Below are 7,909 nucleotides of genomic sequence, written 5' to 3'. Positions count from 1 at the left end.
TGTTGACCGGGAAAGACTGATCTGAGTTCAGGGGCAAAGGCTGGTTTTTACTGAGATGTTTCTCTCTGCTAAACTTTATTTTCTTCTCCCTCGCATCTCTAGAAGCCAACATTAAACACCAGATGATCTAAGTTCTTGCTAGGTGGAAACAAGCTTACGTCTTTGTTAAAAGACTTTCCTCTCTGGCTGCTCTCTACCTATGGAATTTTGCTGAGCAGTACCAAGGAAGGGTGGAAAACACCCAACAAATATACTATTCTAAGGGCTCAAAACCCAGAGAATTGCCACTTAAAGTTCTGGTGCTTGTGTTAATTAAACCAACGAAAAAAGCACACTCCTAACCTCTTTTGTGATGGCAAATTTAGAGAGTTGATAGTATGGCCATTAAAAATTACTTTTTCTTTTTTCTTTGAGACAGTGTTTCTCTGTGCAGCAGCTCTGGCTAAGCTGGAACTTACTCTGTAGACTAGGCTGGCCTTGTACTCACAGAGATCTGCCTGCCTCTGCCTCCTAGTGCTGGGATGAAAAGCTTGTGCTGCCACCACCCAGCTACAAAATGCTTTTATTTATAGGTCATTCCATTGATTACTCACTCATCAGAAGGTTTCGGTCCTCTCCCTCAAGGATTGCTGCAACCCTGTGCTCATCAAGGAGATGAGTGCCCCAGTGTTTGATCTGGGTGCTCACAGGCAGCAATAGAAGACAGTCAAGACAGTATTCTGTGGAGAAACCATGGTTGCCTACTGAGCAGCCAGAGACAGTGAGGAAGAAGCTGCCACCGGTGCCCTGTTTAAGCATAGGGCCATGAGAACTAACTGCTGCCTCTCAACTGGACAAATTGGCAAATGCTACCTTGGCCAATCTTGCCACTCATTGCCTGACCAACTGTCTCCAGAACCCACATTAATCCAAAGAAAGTGTTAGGGGACAGTGATAGAGTTTTCCTATGAAATAAAGCTCCATAGATGACAGTGGGGGTTGTGTGTCATGAGTAGTCAGAGTAGGCCCTTCTCACCTGGGCAGACACTCCAGTTCACCAGTGGGCTAGCTGTGTCTCAGATGTCCTCCATGGAGGCTCCTTTGAGCCCACACACACATTGTTCAAATGTCAACAGCACATCAGACTGTGGTCCAGCTTGAATTTTCTCGGGAAATCCCCTCATAGACCTGGACGGCAGTCCTGCAGGACCACAGACTGTCTGAGGACACATCAGTGAGTAAGAAAGATAACCCAGGAGAGTGTCTCAGTGGGATGCTCCAACCTCAAGGAGGCCTGGAAAAAATGTGACAAAGCAAGAAACAGCTGTGAAAACTAGGTCACCTGATCCACTGGTGCTCCAAAAGCTGCCCCTAGCTTTCTCCATCAGGCGTGTGCTGTCTGCTCCATAACTATAAATCATCTTCTCTTGACTTCCAGCCACAGCAAGCTGCTCATTAGGGTTTCATGCCTGCCATCCATCCTGGTAGTTCTCAAAGCTGGCTGCACATTAAAATAAACTCAGGGGCTTCTAAAAATACCGATGCCTTGGTCCTACTTCAGACCTTCCAGTCAGAATCTCCAAGACACTGGAACACCAGAAGCTTCCAGCAGTTTTCCCCAGCATGAGTGAGTGCCAGGAGTCATCGATTCATACTCTCTTGGACATAAGGAGAATAAATAATAGCATCATGATTTGTTGATATGCCATCCAAATACTGTAGCTCACTGACTTTTCTTAGCAAACTGACCTATTTTTCGGAGCAAAAATTAGACACTCAAAGAGGTAAAGTGACTTGTTTGGTGTCACACAGTGGGATGGGGTGATTGGGAAGAGATCTCATTGGTCTCCTATTCTGTACTCTCTGTCTTCCTACAAAGCAACAAAGGGAGGTAAAATAGACTGCCAATAGACCACAGATAGACTACCAGTTCTGTATCTGCCAGGAAGCTGTCATAACAAGCAGAGGTCCCACCATGTTGCAAGTTGATTGTGTGCATCTCAAGACAAAGATGCTGTAAAGTCCCCTACACATGTGCGTATGAATTTATTTTGAAATGTTTTCATAGATGATCTCAATGAGACCATTGGAGTGGGCCTTAATCAAATATGACAGTGGTCTCATTAAAAAGGAGAAGTTTGAACACAAGGACGGACAACATGCACACAGGCAGCCTACAGTGGAAATGAAGGTGAGGATCAAGGGCAATGCTTTTACAAGCTGAGGAACACCCGAGATTGCCAGCAAACCTCCCGGTGTTGAACAAGAGGCACAGGACACCCCATCCGACCCTCGGACCCCTTAGCAGAAGCAACCTCACTGACTTCCAATTTTCAGACTGTGACATGGTGATTGTTTCTCTGTGGCACTTCACTGTGGCAATCTTCAAGTGAATAAAGATGGTGCATGTGAAAAGTGGAAGAAAAAAAAAAAAACAAGTTCTGTTGTGTAGCCAGCAGGCTAGCTATGGCTGACAACATTTAACAGTCAATTCTAGAACAGCTAATAGAAAACATTCAATGTTTCTATCATAAAGAAATTATAAATGTTTGAGATGATAGATATATCTATTACCTGTGTGCATATATTGCATTTTATTATCTAACTTCTAAGTATACACAATTACTGTGTCAACTAAAAATTACTTTTAAAAACCTGCAGATTCAGGCTGGAGAGATGGCTCAGAGGTTAAGAGCACTGACTGCTCTCTCTTCCAGAGTTCAATTCCCAGTGAGCAAGTGCTGGCTCACAGCCATCTACAGTGAGATATGGTGCCCTCTTCTGGTGTACAGACATACGTCCAGGCACATGTATGTATACATAATCAAGTAAATAAAGCTTTTTTTAAAAAGCTGGACAGTAGTGTCACACGCCTTTAATCCCAACACTGGGGAGGTAGAGGCAGGTGGATCTCTATGAGTTCAAGACCAGCCTGGTCTACAAGAGCAAGTTCCAGGACAGCCTCCAAAGCTACAGAGAACACCTGCTTTGAAGAAACAACAACAACAGCAACAACAACAAAACCCCTGCATATTCCCAAGAAGATGCTGTATCCAATTCCGACCCTGGATAACCATGGGTTTCACTGGACACTGGGGTGCACATGCCCTTAATCCCAACATTCAGGAGGCAGATACAGGTGGATCTCTGTGAATTCGAGGCCAGTGTAGTCTATAAAGTGAGTTCTAGGACAGCCAGGACTATGTAGTAAGAACCTGTCTCACAAAGAGAGAGGGGGATGGAGGAAGAGAGAGAGAGAGAGAGAGAGAGAGAGAGAGAGAGAGAGAGAGAGAGAGGAGAGAGAGAGAGAGAGAGAGAGAGAGAGAGAGAGAGAGAGAGAGAGAGAGAGAGAGAGAGAGAGAGAGAGAGGAGATGTGGATACATGCTCCATCCCTAACCTAAAAGCTATCTCCATTTGATAACTACTTAAAAGGAAAATTTAGTTTTTTCAAGGAAGTCTCAATGGAGAAACAAACTATCCTTAAGGAGAAACTGTAGATGGCCAACAGGAAATGAAGTCAATGGCAACTTTGGAGGTTCCTTGTCTCATAATGTCTTATCAGGGATTTTATTTTTATTTATTTTTTTTCTTTTTACCCTGCATGTCCTTTGGGTATATGTTATGGCTTCTAATTTAGTGTTTTTATGGGATTCTGGAGTATGCAAATGTGTAGGTTTCTGTCTGTATCTGGTTCTTGTGCCTTTTCTTTGGCTCCTTTCCTTCTGTTTGTTTGCTTTGTCCTGTCCTGACAATTGTTAGTTTTTATCTTATCTTATTATGTCTTATTTTATTAGTATAGCCTGTTTGTTTTCTAATGAGAGATATCTGTATATGAGGGGAGGTGGGAAGGAACTAGGAGGAGTAGAAGGAGAGGAGACTATAATCAAGATATATGAGAAAGTCTATTTTCAATAAAAAGGGAGAAAAACCCCTGCAGCCTACCATCTTATACCTGAGGAGATAGTAGTTTGATGATTTAGCCAATTACAGAAGTTCAAGAATGATGGATGGCAAATCTGTTTCACCAAATACCTGGTATTTCCCTTTACTGTTGAATTTCCCATTAAATTTGCTTAAACCTTAGCTTATTGTTAAATATTTCTCATGATTATCATCTCATATACCTTTCAGGATGTCTCTTGTACCTGGTGTTCAAAAATGCAGGCATAGCTATGATTCTTGCCTATGGGTTAAGTACCAAAATTATCTGGAATCTTCCACCTCTCTGGAGAATATAGTTTCAGTTCTGTATGACCGGCTTGGGTTCTGAAAGCTCTCAGAGGATGTATTAGGACAGTGGGCTCCTAAATTATGCAGGACTGCTCCCTGGATCCTACCTGCTTTTCCTCCAGTACCAGCCCAGGATGTTGACACAGCCTGTAATACAAGCAGCACAGATGTAGGTGCACAGGAATATATGTGTAAAAACCCCATCCCATAGCTCAGCTTTGCATGTTGGAGGCAAATATTTGTTTAGCCTTACAAAGGAGGCTGTTGTGAGATGTGTAGATGCCCTGTGGCCTCCCCCACTATGCTCCAACATGGCCTGAGTCCAAAGAGATCAGTTATGGTTTGGCAGCAGACAGTCAGGAGTTGTGCTGAATTCAAGGTCTCTTTATATCAGGGCCAACTTAAAGAGTGGCTAATGAAGGAGACTATCTGGCCGATTTTCAGAAACACTTGATGAGTAACCCACATTTCCCCAGTCCATCTGAATAAAAAAAAAATACTCCTTGTACACAGTTGGGTGAATTCAGAGAATATACAACCAAGGCTTTATCCCTTTAATTAAAAAGTAGATATGTCAAACTACAAGTAAAATTCAAATCATCCCCCAGAAGAGGTAATTTAACTGTTAGTCATTTATATCTAACTTTTATTTAGATAAAATTGTAAAGAAAGAATGGGATCAGGGAGTTGATATTGTCTCTAGATATGCAATATTTCCATCGGCAGAGAATGCAATCCAGGAGAGGAACATGGAAGCATGTTGGTCATCAAGTCATAGCTGCCATCACCCTGGCTGAATCACATGGTTCAGGGAGTGGCTCTCATCTGTCATGTGCAGGAAGCTCCGAACCCAAATCTGGGTAGTGGATCTGTCTGTCTCTGTGACCAAAGTGAGGCAATGAGAAACGGATGTGCAATCACCAACGCAATGAGAAGCACAGGTCCCCACTGACTACACAAGTCTCACTATTTGATGGACAGCAGGTCATCTGTAGGCAATAGACAAGAAGCCAAATTCTGATTAGAGAGGCTTGTGATAGGCACACATGCGTGTGGGCGTGCGTGCGTATGTGTGTGTAAGAAAATTTGTTGAATGTCATCAGCATTTATGTCTGTCAAGGGCTTAACAGAAAATCAGCACCATACTTGTTGTTTCAACAGAAAGAATTTAACAGAAGGAACATGTTCAACGAACATAGTGATTTATGTTATCTGAACATAGAAGCTTGGAGAAAAGAGCTTTGCAGAAAGGTTTGTGGAGGAGGGCAACTACCCAACTAAAGATGCCACCTATGTGGGGATCCAGTGAGACACATTTTGGAAATATGAACAGGTGCTGACTTAGAACCAATGATGACTACCAAAATGAAGGCCATTGCTCTAATGACACAAATAGCAAACTAAAGAAACAGCAAATGTCTTTGAACCTGTCTACTGTCTAGCATCTTCTGGTACTCTGTTAGTTGAAAAAGAAACTAAGAATTTTGTGGAGTCGAAGTCACTACATCCTAGAATGTTTTTTGAAGGCTGCGTTAGAGCCAAGGGACCTCTGCCCAGTTTAATGTCCTGATATGCCAGCCTCTTTGCTGGGATGTCCCTGCCACAAGGAACCCATGGTTCTGGGAAAGCATCAGAGACACATCTGCCCGGCTTATCTGACTTACCTCTCTTGCATAAATTCTATTCAGGTCATTTCCATTTTGTTATTTATTTGTTTCTTCGCACAGAGGACAATTATTTATACAAAAGCTTTATTTTTTGCATACTCCCCTGTAGCTTCGTCCAAGACACCTCCCTCAGAAACCAACCCAGCTCTACGGTGCCCGTTCTTTTTGCTTCTTAATTCAGGTTAACAGCAGTGTCTCCCTTGTTCTCCAGCCTCAGGGCAGAGGTGTTTCTTTTAGTCACTCTGCTTGCTGAACATGTTTCTTATAACAAACTATTTTTGAAATGCTAAGTGTGACTTTATTCTTCTGTTTAGTCCTTGACAGACACAAATGCCTGAAGGACATCAGCCTAGTCACTAAATATGATTGAAGTAGAGGATCTTGCAAACAATTTTGTGGGTCTCATTAAAATGACCTAGCTTCATATTAGACACTGTGGTATTTACTTGTCTTACTGCATTGACAGTGTTTCTCACAAAGCAACTTAAGAGGGAGGGCTTGTTTTGACTTCTAGTTTGAAGGTACTGTCTGTCATGAAGAGCAGCCCCAGTTAGGAAGAAAAGATAGAGAGAAACAAGTGCTCAACTGCTTTCTTCTTTATTGTTGTGTTATTTTTTTAACAAAAAGTCATCTGTTCAATTTTACCAATAAAGATTTGGGGGCCAGATGCTGGGGTGAAACATGCTAGCTCTGAGAAGCAGAGAAAACACCCAGCTGACCTTCCTCCTCAGCTGTCATCCCTAAAAACTCCTTTTTCCTTTGCCATTTCAAACTAAAAACATCAAACTGAATGTCCTTCTTCTTCCTGTGTATCTCTCTACCCATCCTACTGACTCCCTTTTACTCTGTATGGCTTTCTTGTTTACTTCCTATCCACAGGTTGCTTGCTCTGCCTTTTGGTTGATTTTATTTAATCCCATTTACAATAAGCAGAAAGCTTTTGGATTAAAAGTGTGTGCTAGGGTTAAGCCATGCCACAATTGGAAGCAGGTTTTACAAGTAAATAACAGCAATCTCGGAGTTCACAATGGGATCAAATATACTGCAACATTGCCTATTATTTCACTGTGTGTGCGTGTGTAAATGTACCTAGAGTTCAGAGGCATTGGAGCCCTCTGGAGCTCAAGAGAATAAATTGAAAATATAAAACAAGTTTGTAGATTCATAATGAACTGGTTAATTAAAGACTGCCTAAAGTAGAATATATATACGGAGGTGAGGGAAATCCTTCCCCCACTTCAATACCCCCAAAATATTTCTGGCAGAAGCAGAGTAATTTCTCAGTATGGCCAGCCACTCTTTCTTCCTGGAATCCTTCAGAAGTTTCTCTCCACAGAAATAGAGCTCTGCATTCAGTCAGTCAAGTTCTTCCTGCAGCCTCTGCAGTTACACTGGGGCCACGTGACTGGTTTCTCGCCAGTAGATGGAAGAGGCAAGCCACTTCTAGGTTTGCCTTCAGCAGCATCTAGGAGACAATCTGACTTCTCCTTTCCTCAAACGCTGACTTTGGAGACTACATATTCCACATGGGAGAGTGGAGAGGGCAGAGCTTCTGCCAGCCTAGGTTCCTGAGAAGCTAGCTGGAGATGACCCTCTGCTGACCCTACAAGACATGCAATCTAAGCTAGCAATGAGCTTCATTGAGTTAAGCCATTGTGCCTTCAGCATTAATATGTCATTGTAGGCAGCAGCTAATATACACCATTAACTGTTTTCTCTCTTGAATGTTCCCAGACAACTAAACTCTTTTTGTAAGATTTGATTTGAATCAAAATTTGTATATGTTGATTGTATACTTTTACTAATTATTTTCTTACCCTCATGTGTATGCCATAATGAAAACCTTTTCTCATTACTGTACTTTTTTTTTGAGACAGGGTCACATGTAACTCACCGTGGTTCCAAACTGGTTATATAACCTAGGCTGACCTTAAACTCTTGGACTCCTGTGTCTACTGTATTACTGATCTAGGCATGAGCTATCACACTTGCTTTACTGCTGTATTTTTAATATCTAACATGGTGCTGGATA

This window comes from Mesocricetus auratus, unplaced genomic scaffold (assembly GCF_017639785.1).
Source record: "Mesocricetus auratus isolate SY011 unplaced genomic scaffold, BCM_Maur_2.0 Super-Scaffold_100015, whole genome shotgun sequence".
NCBI classification, from domain to species: domain Eukaryota; kingdom Metazoa; phylum Chordata; class Mammalia; order Rodentia; family Cricetidae; genus Mesocricetus; species Mesocricetus auratus.
This window is presented reverse-complemented; position numbering follows the sequence as displayed.